Raw genomic sequence first — 18,410 nt, forward strand, 5'->3', positions numbered from 1 at the left:
ATAAATTTGGCAAAATAAAGCTTGTGATTTTAATTTTTCTTCTCAATCTTATCTCGATTCATAGCACCCATTCATTTGGTTGCTCAGGCACAGATATAGGAATCATTGTTACTTTCCCCCTTTCCCTACTCCCACACATGATTCATAAACAAATTGCATTAGCTTTGCCTCCAAAAAAGATCTCAAATATGTGCCATTTTTATTTATTTCCACTACTACAATCCTAATCCAGTCCTGGTCTGGGATACTGAAATGGCCCCTAACTAACTTTATTCCTGCCATTTCATAATTGATTCTACATAATTACCTTTTAAAAATAGAAATCAAACCTCCCACCCTAGTTGAAAACTTCTAATGGTTCTCAAATGCTATTGGAATATGATCCATGATAAATTTGTATAAATTTACTTATGCTCTCTGAGGGTTTAGATTATCATGTTCATAGTTCCAACTTCAGCATATCCCCTTTTTTCTCTCTTTGCTCACTACATACACTACAGGCACACTGTCATTCTTTTTGTTGCTGGAACAGGCCACTAGTACTACTACCTTAGGAGATTTGTACTTAGTTATTCACTCTAAACTTCTGTGCCCACATATTTGCACACCTAGCTTCTTGGTATTCTTCATATCTGAGCTCAAATGTGCTTACCTTCTCTAAGAGACCTTTTCTAACCATTCCAACTTAAGTAGACATTCTGCTTTTGCCTTGTCAGTGTCCATAACCTGTATTTTCTTCACAAGAGACATAATTGTCTGAAATCACCTTGTTCAATTATATGTTTACTCATTTACTATCTACCTTCCCTCTCTGGAATGTCAGGTCTGTGAGGTCTGGAACTTTAGCTTATTCACTCCTTATTGCTTAGAATGGAGCCTTGCTCATAGAACACTCAATCTATGTTTGTTGAATGAATGAGTGAAACAATTCTTAGCTGTTGCCCACTGCGTGGAGGATAATGTCCAGGCACTTATTACCCAGGGCTTACAAGCTGCTCACTGCTTCCTTATCTGTCTAGGCTTTTAAAAAAGATTTTATTTAGTTAGTTATGAGAGAGAGATTGAGCACACAAGCAGGAACAAAGGCAGAGGGAAGCAGACTCCTCACTGAGCAGGGAGCCCAATGCAGGGCTCAATCTCAGGACCTTGGAATCAGGACCTGAGCCAAAGGTAGATGCCCAACCAACTGAACCATCCAGGTGCCCCCCTTATCTGTCTAGGCTTATCTTTCACTACCCAGAGCCCCTCTGAATGCTTCATGTCTTTGATTGCATTGTCACTACTTACCACTCTGCATATATTGTCTCTGTCCTTGGATGCTCTTCCTGTTCTGTATCCATCTTTGCCTGACTAATTTCTGCTTACCTTTTAGGTCTTAGCTTGGACTCCATTTCTCTGCAGTCATTGTTGATGATCTTGCCAAACTGTTCCCATTCAGACCAGAAAGCTTGGAGGCCACATTTAGAAAGTTCAGAGGTCTCTTTGTCTTCCTGGAATTGAGTATTTCCATAAATGTCAATAACAAGACAAATCCTGGTGGCTTTGACTGAGACAATGGTGTGACAATTTCTAACGAAATCCTGTTTTATTTATTTATTTATTTATTTATTTATTTATTTATTTATTTATTTTTGAGTACGCTCTACGCCCAGTATCTGGCTTGAGCTCATGACCCTGAGCTCAAGGGTTGCATGCTCTATTAACTGAGCCAGCCAGGCACCCTGAACACGTATTTTAAATAGCCTATTGCCATAGCAATCAGAAAATAGTCCTAGTGACTAATATGTAAAAAAAAATTTAAAGGTTCAGTTAATCAAGGCATTTCCTGTGCAAACCAATGGCTTTTGGTTCATTACCCTATTGTGCATGGACCCCTCAGCTCTTTGCTGCATGTTTCCTATGTATCAGATTGGGGAATCGGTCTCTAATCACCAAATTTCAGAAACATATTTCTAAGCCAAAGTCAGACATCTGATTAATTTTAACTGGGCAGTATCCTTGAACTTGAGAATGGGAATTTGCCATTTGTAAAAGTTATTTCTTTCTTCAGGCAGACAACTGAGGCAGGAAAAAACAAGTATCATCGTATATACATGTTTACTGTGATCTTGCAACTTGTTTTTCCTGGACTTCCAGACTGGATTAAGTTTCCACTATCCTGTGCACTAATACTTCTTCTATCACAATACTTAGTACATTATAATTGTTTTTCTACTTGTCGATTAGAAAATAAAATCTCAAACTGACTGTAATATACTTAAACACAATCATTTTATTCTGTTTGGCATTTAACAAATATTTGTTGAATGGTTGGATTATCAAGTGAAAATTAAAAGTAAATAAGTCAACATGGAATATCACAAGATCATCTGTGAATAAATGTGAATTACAGAGTCAGAAGAGTGTCCTGAAGTGCAGAATAGGTAAAAATCACTGTGGGCCGGAGTGGGCTGCTTTATAGGGGGTGGACAAGAACATGGCATTGGAGGTTGAATACAGTCAAGTAACAAGCTGAGTAACAGTTGAATAACTGGATACAGTTGAGTAGAGAGAGGATACCACTCCAGAAACAATCAGTGGCAGAGAAGGCTTAGGCAAGAGGCAGAGGGCCAGTGAATGGCCAACTACTGGAGTGGAATTAATCCAATACCGTCAGATTGAGTTCTGATGGGGGAGAGAGCTTTGATGCCCAGGCTAAGGAGTCAGAGCTTTATTTATATAGATAATGGGAAAACATTAAAAATCTTTAGTTGTACAAATAATATACTGCAAATTCAATTTAAGGAAAGTGTATCTTGTCATGGAATGCAGAATGTTTTGGACACAGGAGGAAATGGAAACAGAGAAACTAGTTTGGAGTCTCCCATGAGGTGTGAAGGGAGTGTTTAGATTTGGCAAGTGACTTGGAAAGGCATATTTAGAGGAGAAGGATGACAGCCAATGGTGGTGATACAACAGGTAAGGGAAGAGATGATCCACAAGTCCTTTTCTTCAGAGTAAGTGTGTGCTTGAATTCCTGGTGGCCTTTGTGACTTCTCTCCCTATATTTTTTATATGCATCAAGTCTCAATGTCCTTCATCAATTCTAAATCAAGACCTTAAATCCATAAGATTAGGGCCTTCCTTCCTTCCTTCCTTCCTTCCTTCCTTCCTTCCTTCCTTCCTTCCTTTCTTCCTTCTTTGCAGTGTAACAGATATATTCTAATGGACTAGAAACTCAGGCAGAACCTGATGTCACACTCTTGAAGCAGAATTTCTTCCTTCCTGAGAAACAACATTTTTTGCTCTTAAGACCTTTCAATTGATGTGGATTAGTTCATCCACATTCTTGAAGGTAGTTTCCTTTAAGTCAACTAATTTTGTATAACTATAGTTCAATTTTAAAAGATAGATATTGACATTGGTAAAATACACAGCTTTATCAGATTTCACCAGCTTTATATGTGTGTAAAGTTGTGCAGTTTTGTCACATGAGTAGATTCATGTAACCACCACCACAGCTAAGATACAGAACTCTTCAACTGCATGGCTGTCTTTTGCTACTGCTTAATAGTTATATCCCACTCTCCAACCTGAATCAGAGGCAACTACTATTTCATCTCTATTTTTATTATTTTATTATTTAAAAATGTTACATAAGTAAAATCACACAGTATGTACTATTCAGAACTGCTTTTTTATTTTGCTCAGCATCAATCCCCTTGAGATCATCCATATTATTGCATGTATCAATCAAATTGTAGCTCATAACTACATTTCTTTTTATTTATAAGTAGCATTCCATTGAATGAATGTACCACATTTGTTTAACCATTTACCTACTAAAGGACATTTGGGCTATTTCCAGTTTTTTATGAATGAAGTTTCTACAAACATTCATATACAAATTTTTGTGTCAACAGATATTTTTTTCCATTTCTCTAGAATAAGTGTTCAAAGCTCAATTGCTGGGTTGCATGGTTAGTACATGTTTAGTGTAGGAAACTGCCAAACTATTTTCCAGAATATCTGTACAATTGTCCTACCAGCTTTTGGTTATACTTCTCTCCTAAGGTCCAGAACTTTGCTTCCAATTGCCTATTAAGTAAATTGACCTAGATGTGTCACATTCTTGAACTCAGCTTGTTAAAACTTGAGCTCATCATTTCCCCCTACATAACAGTAATACTGTATTTTCTATGTGGATTAACATAACCCTTTATTACCCAAACCAAACATGGAGAGCAACGTACATTCCTCTCTCACACCTATATCTGTGCTAAATTCATCACTTGGGTTGGTCCATTTTATCTTCTGTCTCTCAAACAGATGGGGGAAAACAGACCATCATCCACAGAAATGACTATCTGTCCTCACATAAGAATGTCCTAACTTGAGGAATTTTTGTCAAGTTAAGAGCAGGTATTTTACAGTTGTTAGTTATATTAATGCTTAAAGCAAAGAGAAGTGAAAAAAAAAACCTAGCTGGTCTTCTATAAGTAGGTCTAAATTGCCAAGTAAACTCAAATTCTTCCATATGGTAGCAGATTGGAAAACACAGACCTATTTTTGGCAGAGCTGTAGCCTCAGGTTTGGGTAGAAACTACACATGGATTCCATTGCATTTGTAAAATAACTTATTTTAGCAGTGTGGACAATCAATCATGTATAGCATAGTCTGCTGGCTTGGATCACTGTCAATTATAATAATTTGTAAAATAGTAACTAAAATACTTACCTAGGAGTTTAGTTAATAATAATTATGCTTTGCTGACATAATAGTTACTAAGTGTCTATGTTTAGGATTTCTAAAGGAAATTTTCAAGTGCTTTGTGAAATGGGCCAGAACATACTTGTTCCTGCTCAGCACTTCAGGCATTAAATACAATTTGAGCGTCATCACTCACTGCCACTCACTAGCTACACTTAACTGGAGTCAATCACATGACTCCAGACCCCAAACTAGATCTTCCTTGTCCATGGAACAAATTCTCCTCGGATCAAACCTAAGGGGCGTGAGTTAATACAAATCAAACTGATATTCTGGAATAAAGTCTGCTGAGAAGTAAAATAAGGAAGTACACAACACAGTCAGGTGGCAATCCACTTGGTGGCTTCCTGGAGATCACCCTTTACCAATCTTCCTTTCTAGTTGGATAGCCAATTTACTCCCAGTGGAAAAGCCATTGACTCTTTTGCTCCTAGTATAAATATCTATTAAGAAGTTGCTTATGTTGAAAGAAATCACTAATATAATCTCCCTAGAGACTGTGTAGTGTGACTACTTGGCATAATTGTAGATGAGGAAGCCAACTCAGCTTTGTAACAATAGGGAATATGTTCAGGAAATCCCCCATTTAAGCTCATTTCCAACCAGTTTTGTCCAACTAGTGCTATGGGACATTGGAGACCTTGGAAGATAAAGCCATTATTACTGTTATATCCTTCATTATGACCAGATTCCATCAGGCACTGTGACTGCAGCCCAAGTCACATGAGAGAAGCCAGTTTCCTACCACTTGTTCTCCTGCTTGAAGCATAACTCATTTCCAATCCCATTTATCTTCCTAGCTACTCAGGATCCAGCATTGATTTTCCTATGGATATACTGGATATAAAGTGAGCCTAAGAAAGTGAGGCTGGAGATCTGGACATAATAGTTTGCCAAAGAGCCAGCTAATCATCTGAGAAGCTTGTCCAGCATAGGCGCAGATATCTGCAAAATTTTCAGGAAAAAGCTCACAATGAATTCTTCTTATACTAGCTTTCCATTGTTGAAGTAATAAGTTACCCCAAATTTAGCAGCTTATCACACAAATTTATTATCTTACTGTTCTGTAGGTCAGAAGTCTGACACAGGTCTCTCACCTGGCTAAAATCAAGGTGTCGCAGGGCTGCATTCCTCTCTGCAGGCTTGAGGGGGAGATCTGTTTCCTTGCTTATTTGAGTTGTTGGCTGAAAACAGTTCTTAGGATTGAGGTCCCTGCTTTCTTGACTGTTGTCAGCTGAGCACTTTTCCCAATTTCTCAAATATATCCACATTCCTTGGCTTGAGACCTCCTTCCTCTAACTTCAAAGCCAGCAGTAGTGGGTATACTCACTTTCACACTTCAAATTTCTTCTTTTTCCTCTATCTCATCTCTTTACAACCTAGGAAGGAAATGTTTTTTGCTTTTAAGTCTCACATGATTAGTGCAGGCTCACATGGGTAACCTAGGATAATCTCATAGTCTCAGGGTCTCTACCCTTAATCATGTCAGCAAAGTCCCTCTTGCCATGTAATGTAGTATATAAGATTCAGGGATTAGAGTTTGAGCATTTTGGGAGGGGAGAGTCCATAACTCCACCTACTATATTTTCTAAAGGTAAGGATTTGTTACTGATTTATTCAACAGACATTTATTTAGTGCCTACTATATATAAGACAATTTGCAAGGCACTGGATGCTCTGTCCTATTTCACTTGTGAACTACAAGAGGTAATAGAGAAGTTGTGCATTGAGAAAAGTTACCTACTGAATTTTCTCTTGAGCCACACTCACATTGTCCACAAAAAAGAAGAGGACTGGGAAGGAACTGATGACATAGAAGACTCTCAGACAACCTTAGCAGTGAATGGTGATCTAATTCTCAGCCTGATCCAATTCACTTTTCATAGATTAGGGCCTGAGTGTGAAATGAGGAATTAATGATGTGGAAGTACTACTGTGGAAGTTATCTTTAATTCAGAAAGAATCAATTCATGTAACAATACATAAAAACTTCGATGTGTGCCATGGTGTCAAGCTAGCATGCATACATATAGGTTTTGCTCTATGAGAGCTTATAGTGCAGGTCAGGAGACATGGCACTAGAAGCAGTTTGACACCAGTGCAGAGCAAAATTCATTTAATTAAACCAAAAGTCATGCTTCAGCTCACTGGCAGATTGAAGAGGATAAAACCAGTGTGAGCTAATTACACAGGAAAAGTTCCTTTCCTTCTTGTGCATGTCAGAGGCGGAGGTGGTGGAGGGGATGGGAGAGAAAAGGATAATCGTTAAAAACACCAGCTGTGGCCAGAGTATCTCATTAATTGATGGATTCTTAACAAAAGACAGTACTGTCATTACATAGGAACTCTCATTCATTGTTGGTAGGAACGCAAATGGTATAGCCACTTTGGAGAGTAGTTTGGAAGGCGGTTTCTTTTCTTTTCTTTTTTTTAAGATTTTATTTATTTATTCATAAGAGACACAGAGAGAAGGCAGAGACATAGGGAAAGGGAGAAGCAGACTCCTCACAGGAGCCCTGTGTGGGACTCGATCCCGGAACTCCAGGATCATGCCCTGAGCCAAAGGCAGACACTCAACCACTGAACCATCCAGGCATCCCAGGAAAGCAGTTTCTTAAAAACCAAATACACCCTTACCATACAATCCAACAATCACACTTCTACACAAATTGAAAACTTATGTCCACATGAAAACCTGCACATGGGTGTTTACAGCAGCTTTATTCATAATTGCCAAACTTGGAAATAAACAAGATGTCTGTCACTAGGTAAATGGATAAATAAACTGTCATACAGGTTATTTATTATTTATTTATTTATTACATAAATACAATGCTATTATGTATTTATTTATTACATAAATACAATGCTATTACTCAGTGTTAAAAAGAAATTAGATATCAAGCCATGAAAACATGAAGATAATGTAAGTGCATATTATTAAATGAACAAGACCATCTGAAAAAGTTGCATACTCTAGGATTCCAACTATATGACATTCTGTAAAAGTCAAAACTATGAAGACAGTGGGTGTCAGGAATTGAGAGGAGGGAGTGATAAATAGGTGGAGCACATAGGATTTTTAGGGCAGTGAAGCTATTTTGTATGGAACTACAGTGGTGGGTACATATCATTATAAATTTGTCTGAACTCATAGAATGTACAACATCAAGAGTGAGCCCTAGTGTAAACTGTGCGCTTTGGATGGTAATGATGTATCACTGTAGTAGATCCATTAATAGTGACAGGTATGTCACTCTGGTGGGGAACATGGATAATGGGGGAGGCCAGGTAGGAGGAAGGAAAAGGGTTATATGAGTACTCTACTTTTTGCTTAATTTTGCTGTGAACCTAAAACTTCTCCAAATATAAAGTCTGTTTTGAAAAATGCCACTGTTTTTAAAATTGCTACTATTTTTGGAGTACCTATTCTGTGCCAGGCAACAGGTTAGGCTATGTTAGTTATCTCTTCACAGCAATCCAATGAACTAGGCATTATTATTTTTATTCTGCAAATTAGAAGCCTGTTATTTGTAAAGATTAAATTAATTACATTAATTTCTCAAGGCCATTCAGCTAATATGTGACAATCTGAGATCCTAACCCAAATTATCTGGCTACAAAGATCAGCACTTTTTTCTTATACTATACCATTGTTCACTAATAAGCAGTAATATTTTTCCTTTTTCTAACTACCACAAGGGAAATTATATTTAACCATATAGAGGACACTTGATAATGTCAATAAATCTACAAAAAGAGAAATATCTGACTTAGGAAGTAAGGAAATAAAAAGAATATGACTGAGAAAAATGGGAAATAAGGAAGTACACAGGAAGTAGCTGAAAGTCCTTTCCAAAGAAAAATACCATTCAGAAACCAGGTATATTTAGAAGCTTCTAGCTTCTAGTTATGGAGCAGTAGTTCCTATCAGACTAACTCTCCCATAGAAAATAACCATAAATTCTGAACTCTGGAGAGTAACCTAAAGTAGGCAGGCATCAGAGGAATGTCTACACTTGAAGAAGGGAATAACGCAGAGATGAAAAAATTTCCCTTTTTTTCTAGATTTTTTTTTTACACTCAGAGCAAGCTAAAATTTTTTCATAGTTCTTTTTTTTTTTTATTGGAGTTCAATTTGCCAACATATAGCATAACACTCAGTGCTCATCCTATCAAGTGCCCCCATCAGTGCCGGTCACCCAGTCACCCCCACCCCCCACCCACCTCCCTTTCCACCACCCCTTATTCATTTCCCAGAGTTAGGAGTCTCATGTTCTGTCTCCCTTTCTGATATTTCCCACTCATTTTTTCTCCTTTCCCCTTTATTCCCTTTCACTATTTTTTATATTCCCCAAATGAATGAGACCATATGTTTGTCCTTCTCCAATTGACTTACTTCCCTCAGCATAATACCCTCCAGTTCCAACCACATCGAAGCAAATGGTGGGTATTTGTCGTTTCTAATGGCTGAGTAATATTCCATTGTGTATATAGACCACATCTTCTTTATCCATTCATCTTTCGATGGACACCGAGGCTCCTTCCACAGTTTGGCTATTGTGGACATTGCTGCTAGAAACATCGGGGTGCAGGTGTCCCAGCATTTCACTGCATCTGTATCTTTGGGGTAAATCCCTAGCAGTGTAATTGCTGGGTCGTAGGGCAGATCTATTTTTAACTCTTTGGGGAACCTCCACACAGTTTTCCAGAGTGGCTGCACCAGTTCACATTCCCACCAACAGTGCAAGAGGGTTACCCTTTCTCCACATCCTCATTGTGGTTTTGATTTGTATTTCCCTGATGGCCTGTGATGCGGAGCATTTTCTCATGTACTTGTTGGCCATGTCTATGTCTTCCTCTGTGAGATTTCTGTTCATGTCTTTTGCCCATTTCATGATTGGATTGTTTGTTTCTTTGCTGTTGAGTTTAATAAGTTCTTTATAGATCTTGGATACTAGTCCTTTATCTGATACGTCATTTACAAATATCTTCTCCCATTCTGTAGGTTGTCTTTTAGTTTTGTTGACTGTTTCTTTTGCTGTGCAGAAGCTTCATCAAGCTAAAATTTAGATAGAAAATCCAAAATCTTATTAGCTTGAAGAACCCAAAGGGCAGAACTCAGACCAGTCATAAGAACTGGAAGGAGGCAATCCACAAAATGACACATCTTGAACATCTAGAAACGGGAGCCCCAAATTCTGTATATAATGTGTCCAAATCTTTAGCCTACCCATGAACTGTATATATGCATGGCAGATGTCAAACATATGATTAATGGTTAAAGAATTGAACAAAGATTGCAGCTGCTGTCCATTATTGAGAGGCTAGAGCTCAGAGTTTGAATTCAATCAAGTTACCTGCCTGGTGGAAAAAATTCATACTCTTTAGAGAATCCAGAGTCTCCACAATAAGCAGTTCAAAATGCTCAGGTGGCAACCAAAAATTATTATGCATATAGATAAACAAGAAAATATGACCCATACTTTAAAAAAAGGCAATTTAAAAAAGACTGAGCCCAAGATAATGCAGGTGTTGAAATTTGAAACAATTATTTCAGAGCAGCTATTATAATCATGCTCAAAAATTATTTGGGAAATCAATGGGAAAATATGATCCTAATTAATGAAGAAATAGGAAATCTTCACAGAGAAATGGAAACTATAAAAAAATCCATGGGGAAATTCTAGAACAAAAATATATAATATCTAAAATTAAAAATTCACTGAATAGACTTAGCAGCAGATTAGAGAAAAAAGAATAGAGTTCTTGAACTTGCGTTAGTTAAATTAGAACTATTCAATCTGAAGAACAGAAATATTGAATATAACTGAAAAAAAGGAAAAAAGAAATAAAACCGTCAGAAACATGTGGAATTGACAATGTGGTTGGTAAGATAAGACCAAGATGAGGTTTCTCTTACTGGCCATAACTCACATTTTCTATATTCTAAGTGCATACTTTCTGCCTATACTAAATCTTCTACTTTCAGGATGATGTCAAATATTTGGCTCATAGTTCTCTCTATGAGAGCTGCTATTCCTATTCTTAATGGATTTATTAGTTCATTCCAAGCTTTTATTGAGCCTTTTTTTCTCATACCAACCACTATGCTAATTGCTCTGTTCCTTTCTTTTATTCTCTTTCCTTGTCATTGACAACTTTCTGTAGTGTTATGCTTGGCTTCCACTCTCTTTATTTTTGGTGTATCTATTATAGGTTTGAGGTTTATGGTTACCATAAGGTTCACAAATGACATCCTAAGTATATAGCAGTTTGTATTAGTTTGATAGCCACTTAAGTTTGAAGACATTCTAAAAGAACTTATTTTTTACTCTCCCAACTTTACATTTTATGTATGTTGTCACAATTTTTTTCTTTTTGTTATTACAAATAATACTGCAATGAACAACTTTTTATATGGTTATCTACGTGGATATTTCTGGGTCAATAGGTAGAATTTTGATAGCTATTGACAACATTTCTTCCAGAACATATTGTCACAATTTTTACACTTAACTAACTCTTATCTCTTCATTTGGATCATGTACCTATCCTCACTGAGACTTGTAAGAGCTCTAATTTGACTTCCCCATTCATCCACATCTCAGTGTGGTTAGTAGCCATAAAACACTGGGAGCTGTCTATTGTCTGGGACATGCTGTGAAACATGAAATATTTACTAAAACATGTGTAGTCCTCTATCTCCTTAATAATATCTACAAAATTTATATGCAGAAAATACAAATATAATAGTTTTCCAATATATGGTGTGAACATGTGGATGTCAGACATTATGCAAGATTTATTTTTAACCGTGTGAAGTTTAGCATTTCCTCAGGGCGTGGTGGTAGGGGATGGAGATGAAAAAAAAAGGATGGAAGTCCTTTTTCGAGATAAACCTGGAACATGCCAGTGAGGTTAAGTCAACAATTGTCCAATCATCTCTCAGAATAACTTTACTAACATAATGAGAATAGCAATTTTCCTGTGTTTGCATTTTAGAACTTACAAACCCTTAAAAGGCAAGTGGGGTATGAATTAATATTCCCATTTTACAAGCAAAGAAACTGAGGTTGAGAGAACACAATGGTCTTGCTGGGTCACATTGTAAATGGCAGAACAGGAACTTAAATACAGATCTACTTTCCATTGTATGGCCAAGAAAGACCGAAGTCAGATTAAGCAGCACAAACAGCTAGGAGCATGCCTTTCCTCTGCCTCCATTCATGAAAGGGTAAGCAAAGTTCATTTTCAGTTCCTGAAAAGGAATCAGCAAAATAGCTCTTTGATGGAAGCATTGGCTCCTGAATTCTCACGTAGCTGTCTGCTCTGGAACTGTCATCTTTCCTAAGATCCTCTCTCTTGGGGGCTGGTGCTGCCACATCCATGCTGGACCTCTCAGGGGGCCTTGATCCCTCTTCACCCCTTGTCTTACTGTGATTAAGTATGAGGGAAAAAAAAAAGGTTGATAACCATTTATTGACTATTTTCCATGTGACGGTTACCGAGTTAGATTCTTTAATATCATGTCATCAAAACTGGAATTAAAGTCCTCATTTTACACATGAAGCAACTGCCAGGACTCCAGGAAGAATAGAATAATCAAACCCATCTCTTTTTCCCTTGAAGTGAAGAATTCTTTTGCATTTTAAAGTTAAAATAGTGCACCAAGTATTAAAGAAAAAAATGAAAACAAAATCAACCATAATTCCTCATTCTAGCAACTACCTTTTGTGTATCATCTTATTCTTATGTGCACATATTTTGCTAGAAGTTGCCATTGGCATGTGCACAAATTTTATGTTCCGCTTTTAGAATTTAGCATCAGAATTATCTTCCACGTTAGCACAGTCTTCATAATAAACATTTTAGTGGTTGCACACTAAATGATTTCCCTAATGGACATTTAGGTTCTTTCCAGTATTTGGTTGCCCAAATCAAATTGTTATGTTTTATGCTAATAGCATTTGTTACTATTATATTATTTCCTTAGAATAAATTCTCAAGAGTCTTCTTATTGAACTAAAGGGTATAAACATTTTTATAGCCCTTATCACATTACTAGGCAAAAGGCCTGTATGAATCTGCATGATACACACAAAGAAGTATAGAGTTAGACGTTTTCAAAAAAACCATGCCATTTTCCATTTCTGGCCATATGATGAACCTCCAAATTCAAACAACCAACATACTGAATAAGAGATGAAAACTATCTTCTTAAATGAATTACTGACCTGCCAAGAAAATAAGGAATCTCACATCCTGAAATTAAAATCAACAACCCCAGAAAGTAGCTAACAAATTTGGTCTTCCCCTTAGGTGGCTTGCTCAAAAGGAAAAAATATGACATTGATGATGTTTTTGTATTCTTTCCAGTGCATCATTTTAGGAAACACATAATTCAATTTGATTTATTGTTGGTGATGTTCAGTTGAACACTAAAATAAGGTGGTATCTGTCAGATTTCTCCATTGTAAAGGCACCTCTTCTCATTGGTAATTAATAAGTTATCAATTTATTGATACCATAGGGTGATATCTTGAGACTGTATGAATACCTCATTTCCCAATTATCTTTACTCAATGACAATACATCCATTAGTGTATTCTTGCCTGAAAGAAGGTGATTTTCTCCATTATTTAAGTACTGTCAAATTCAAATCATTTCAGCCAGTTTGCACTCTACCACTAGGGTGTCAGAGTTTCCAATGTTCCATATCTTCACCAAGCTTGCTGAGATCAGATTTACCAAGTTTTATCATTTTAATGGATATGGGATAGTATTTTCTATAAACTGATGGTTAGATTTAGAGGCTTGTTCTAGATTCAGGTTCATTTATTTAGTCAAGAATACTTCATACATAATGGTGTATACTTCTTACTATATCACATAAAGAGGCACAAAAATGTCTGCTTGTCGTCAACAGGTTCACATGTGGTCGACCTTATCTACCAACAGATATAATAAGGTTTATCATTTTAAAAACTTTGCATGTGGTATTATCTATTTTTTTTTACAAAACAACAGTTTTATATATGCATTCAGATGTCTTTAAAATGATTATTACAAATGTCATTTGCAAAACAATTTTTCTCCAGTTCTGTCATTACTTCTCTATTTGTTATTTGATATTCTTCAATAAGCTTCAATAAGCTTCCCCTCCCTTTTTCCTCCATGGGCCATGGATTCTTTTTTATTCAAAGTATTATAATCTATTTATCTCATATTCTTTTTTTTAAGATTTTATTTATTTATTCATGAAAGACACTGAGAGAGAGAGAGGCAGAGACATAGGCAGAGGGAGAAGCAGGCTCCATGCAGGGAGCCCGGTGTGGGACTCAATCCTGGGACTCCAGGATCACGCCCTGGGCCAAAGGCAGACGCTCAACTGCTGAGCCACCCAGGCACCCCTCATATTCTTTTTAATGCTCAAGTTGTCCCAATTCAGGCCCGTGAGACTTATTACTTCCAGCTGTCTCATGTGTCCTTTTGACATGTTCCCCTAAGTTTTTGCACACTTGCTTATTTCTGGCACAGCAAGAAATTCCAGGCTCACCTTGTACTTTACCTGTTCCAGACCTGGATTCAGTTATTTCCCTAAGGAAACCTTGTACCATTTGGAGAAAGGTACTTAGAAATCACATTTTTGGCAATAGATGCACTTATTTCCACTAGGATATTACTGAGTGTAGGCCCTGTCAGTGGATAAAGGTAGGAGATGTATTTTTTTAAAAACCATGATTTTATAAGGATATCTCATCACAAGGTCTCTCTCTCTCATTTGTTAAATCTACATTTATATTTTTCTTTTCCCACAGTGATAATTTTAGTTCCTCATAACATCAATATATTTATTCACTTATTCAACCCTGTAATACTCAAAAAGTAGTTTCAGAATTAGGCATCAATGTTACTACTAATAAAATCCTACAAGCCAAAGTCCAAGATGTTTTTACAATTCTTTTTGTCCTTAGAATATATCCACTAAGTATGGACAGTCAGAGCACTATGTTCCACTGGTATTTGAATTGGTTCTTTTTTTTTCTTCTCTGAGTTTATGTTGGTTTATTTTATTTTTTAATGTATAAACATGAATATGGGTTTCCCAGTCAAAACCATATGTAGATACATACTCAAAGAAGCCTCATTCTCTTCCATCCTGTCCCCACTAATGCCAAGAGATAACCAATATTATGAGTTTCTGACTTGAACTTTTTGTGCTTATTATTGCAAATAAGCAGATGCATACATAAATATCTTATTTCCCATTTTCTTTTTTTTCAAAGATAGATTTATTTATTTATTTATTTATTTATTTATTTATTTATTTATTGAGAGCGAGAGAGAGGCAGAGACACAGGCAGAGGGAGAAGCAGGCTCCATGCAGGAAGCCTAACGTGGGACTCGATCCCAGGACGCCAGGATCACACCCCAGGCTTCAGGCGGTGCTAAACCGCTGCGCCACCCGGGCTGCCCTATTTCCCATTTTCTATACTAAAGCTGGCATACCATACACCCTTTGGCACTTTGAGTTTTTAAAATTAACAACATAATTGAACAGCACTCCATTGTAAAGATGTATTATTGTCATTCATTATTTTTCCTATTTTGTCCATTTAGAATATTCCCAATATTTTGCTTTAAAATTATACTGTAGTATATAAACTTGTGCATATATACTTTTATACTTTTGGAGTATATCTTCACCCCAAATTCCTAGAAATGGGATTGTTTGGTTAAAGAATAAGTGCAGACAGCCCGGGTGCCTCAGCAGTTTAGTGCCCGGTTAGCGCCGCCTTCAGCCCAGGGTGTGATCCTGGAGATCCGGAATCGAATCCCACATCAGGCTACCTGCATGGAGTCGGCTTCTCCCTCTGTCTGTGTCTCTGCCTCTCTTCTCTCTCCTCTCTGTGTATTCTCATGAATAAATAAATAATATCTTTAAAAAATGTATTAAAAATAAAGAAAAAGTGCACCTGTAATTTTGCTACATATTTCCAAACTCCTCTTTTTTTTAAAAAAAAAAAAAAAAAGGATTTTTAATTTATTTATTCATGAGAGACACACCGAGAGAGGCAGAGACATTGATAGAGGGAGAAGCAGACTCCTTACAGGGAACCTGATGCGGAACTCAATCTCAGGATCCTGTGATCATGACCTGAGCGGAAGGTAGACACTCAACCACTGAGCCACCCAGGTGCCCCACCCAAATTCCTCTCTATAACAGTGGTACCATCCACACCAGGAACATTCAAGTGACATTTCCCCTCAGTCTCACTATAAGTGTGCTGTCAAACTTTTGAAAAGACCCCCCTCTTCAAATAATTTGATCTCATCTGGTCCTGATTCTCCTTCCTTTCACCTTCCATAATTTTTATAATTTTTTTTTTGCTTTGTTGAGACTTTCTATGGTTCTCTTAAATCTCCAGAAATAGCACAAATGGAGGAGTGTATCCTATTTGCCTTGGAATTTTTATATTTATATTTTGAGAGAATCTGCTTATTTGTAACTAGTCTGGTCTAAGGCAAGAAGGCTCTGCTTCATAGTCTTAGAACATTTAACCAAATAAAAACAGTTTTAAAAATGATTATCTCTGAAAAATTCGCACACTATTATGCTGAACTTTGCAAAAGCAAAGCCAAATTTCTTCTAGGATCAATTACTCAGCAAAACAAATCTCAAAACAAGTTTCTCCTACCTTGAACTTTTTTTACATGACTATGTACAAAAGGGAAAATGAGTGTCCAAGTCAACGTCAAAGGTTGTAAAATAGATGGGAAAAAATGATAGGAAAACATCTTATATTTCTGCTTATGTAGGTAGTAGGCTGGAGAATTTTATTCTTGTACAAAATGTTTTCCTTTTTTTTTTTATCAACAAGACAATTTTCATTAAAGAAGAACCAATGTTTACAGAAACACTTATCTATACAGCGGGCCCTTCGCTTACTAAGACAATTTATTTGCAGACTTGAGTGTTGAATGGACACAACATTTGGTAATTTATAATTTTGCAAAGACTGGAATTTGCATGTTTTACAAAGCACACAAGAAAGGCAAGTATACATTGGTAGACTGTCCCCTAGCTAGTGCTGAGTCATTCTCTCTAGGGCTCTATGAGTTTTAATTATGTATACACAGATTATGGAGAAAGGATAAATGCTGTGCATTTTAATTTAGGTTGTTCCCAATGTTCTGCTACTAAAATTATGGCTATAATGAATAACCTTGTGGATAGTTTTTCATACTGTTAGCAGTACATCAGAGAATGGTGTTGTAGGGAAAAAAGAATCCATAATCAAGTAGATTGGGAACCTATTGAATTAAGAACACATATCCACTATACTGAAGAACTTCTCAGAGCTTTTAACAGGCTCTTTGAGACTCTTCAAGAAGGGAGCTGTATTATGTAGAGTTTCCAAACTTATTTGCCTCTGATATTTTTTTCACATCAGTGGAAAGTAGTGTTCTATGGAACATATTTTGTAAGCTACTGCTGTGGGTGGCATTATATACAACTGGGAACTCTGGTAGGCCTTGGTACCCACTTCATAGGAAGGTGGAGTATCTTTTCTACTTCATCTTCCGGGGTTCAGTCCATCCTCTCCAAATTTTCCAGAGAACTGTATTGCTTTATCATGGGCAGTCTTTCCTATTTCTTTTCCTTCATTCAATCCAGGATCTGTTTCTCAAGGAAAGGGCTACAGAACACTAGCCTGGAAATTTTCCACCTGCCCAGGTGGATAGAGTCTAATTTAGGATTCAGGCATTTGCTAACAATTATTTAGTCCTGGTATAAAGGCCAGGCAAATTCTCAGTTGCCATCTAGCATAGACAGCTCAGCCATCTCTGAATAGCTAATTCTAAAATTAGCATTTCTAGGGCACCTGGATGACACAGATGGTTAAGCCATCTGACTCTTGATTTCAGCTCAGGTAGTGATCTCAGGGTCATGAGATTCTTTCTCTCCCTCTCCCTCTGCCCCCCACCCCCCACAATAAAATAAAATGTACATTTCTAGCACTATTTTACATGGCACTATTTATTGAGTGACTATCCATAGCCAAGTGTTTTATTCATATTATTTCCTTTTTTTTACTTTCTTTATAAAAAAACCCACAGTGTTACAATGTAGAAAGAATTCACATTTGACAGATACCATATTGTTTTACAGATGATGAATCTGAACTCCAGAGAGATTTAATACTTCACTGAAGATCACACAACCAGTTTGTGGCATTAGCCAAAATGTTTGTTTGTTTTGCTGACCTTCATAACTACAATGAGCAGATTTTTCTTCTATTTCATGCTACTTCCCAGTAATCCAGCAAAGTGAAGACTGTCATCAATTATCTATTAGATAAAGAAAACCCGAAAGAATGTACTTTTGCTTCAATTTTCTGAATATTTCAAGGGAGGAAAATGACTCATTTCTGATCACTTCAGATAATTGCCTTAATTTTCCTGAGTTTTTGGTCAATGGGAATTATGGCTGTCCGACACTCACATCAGAGAAAGTATTTCATTTTCCCAAGTCAGGGGAGGCTCTCTTAATTAAGGGAAACATTCCACTTGGTGGAATCATAAAGACGCTCCCATGCTGATTACCTTTAGCTAGACTGACTGGAGGCATCTTTTTGTAAGATCAAGCGATAAA

General features: G+C 36.9%; 1 long non-coding RNA gene across 1 annotated transcript; it reads left to right on the forward strand.

Moving 5' to 3' along the window:
• The first annotated feature begins 931 nt into the window (after nt 1-931).
• On the forward strand, nt 932-18,137 carry LOC111096888. Its single transcript, XR_005361653.1, has 2 exons — nt 932-1,170; nt 17,928-18,137. It is a non-coding gene; the product is annotated as an uncharacterized LOC111096888 (long non-coding RNA).
• The last annotated feature ends 273 nt before the right edge of the window (nt 18,138-18,410 follow it).

The sequence above is a fragment of the Canis lupus genome, chromosome 7 (assembly GCF_011100685.1).
Source record: "Canis lupus familiaris isolate Mischka breed German Shepherd chromosome 7, alternate assembly UU_Cfam_GSD_1.0, whole genome shotgun sequence".
Taxonomy (NCBI): Eukaryota; Metazoa; Chordata; class Mammalia; order Carnivora; family Canidae; genus Canis; species Canis lupus.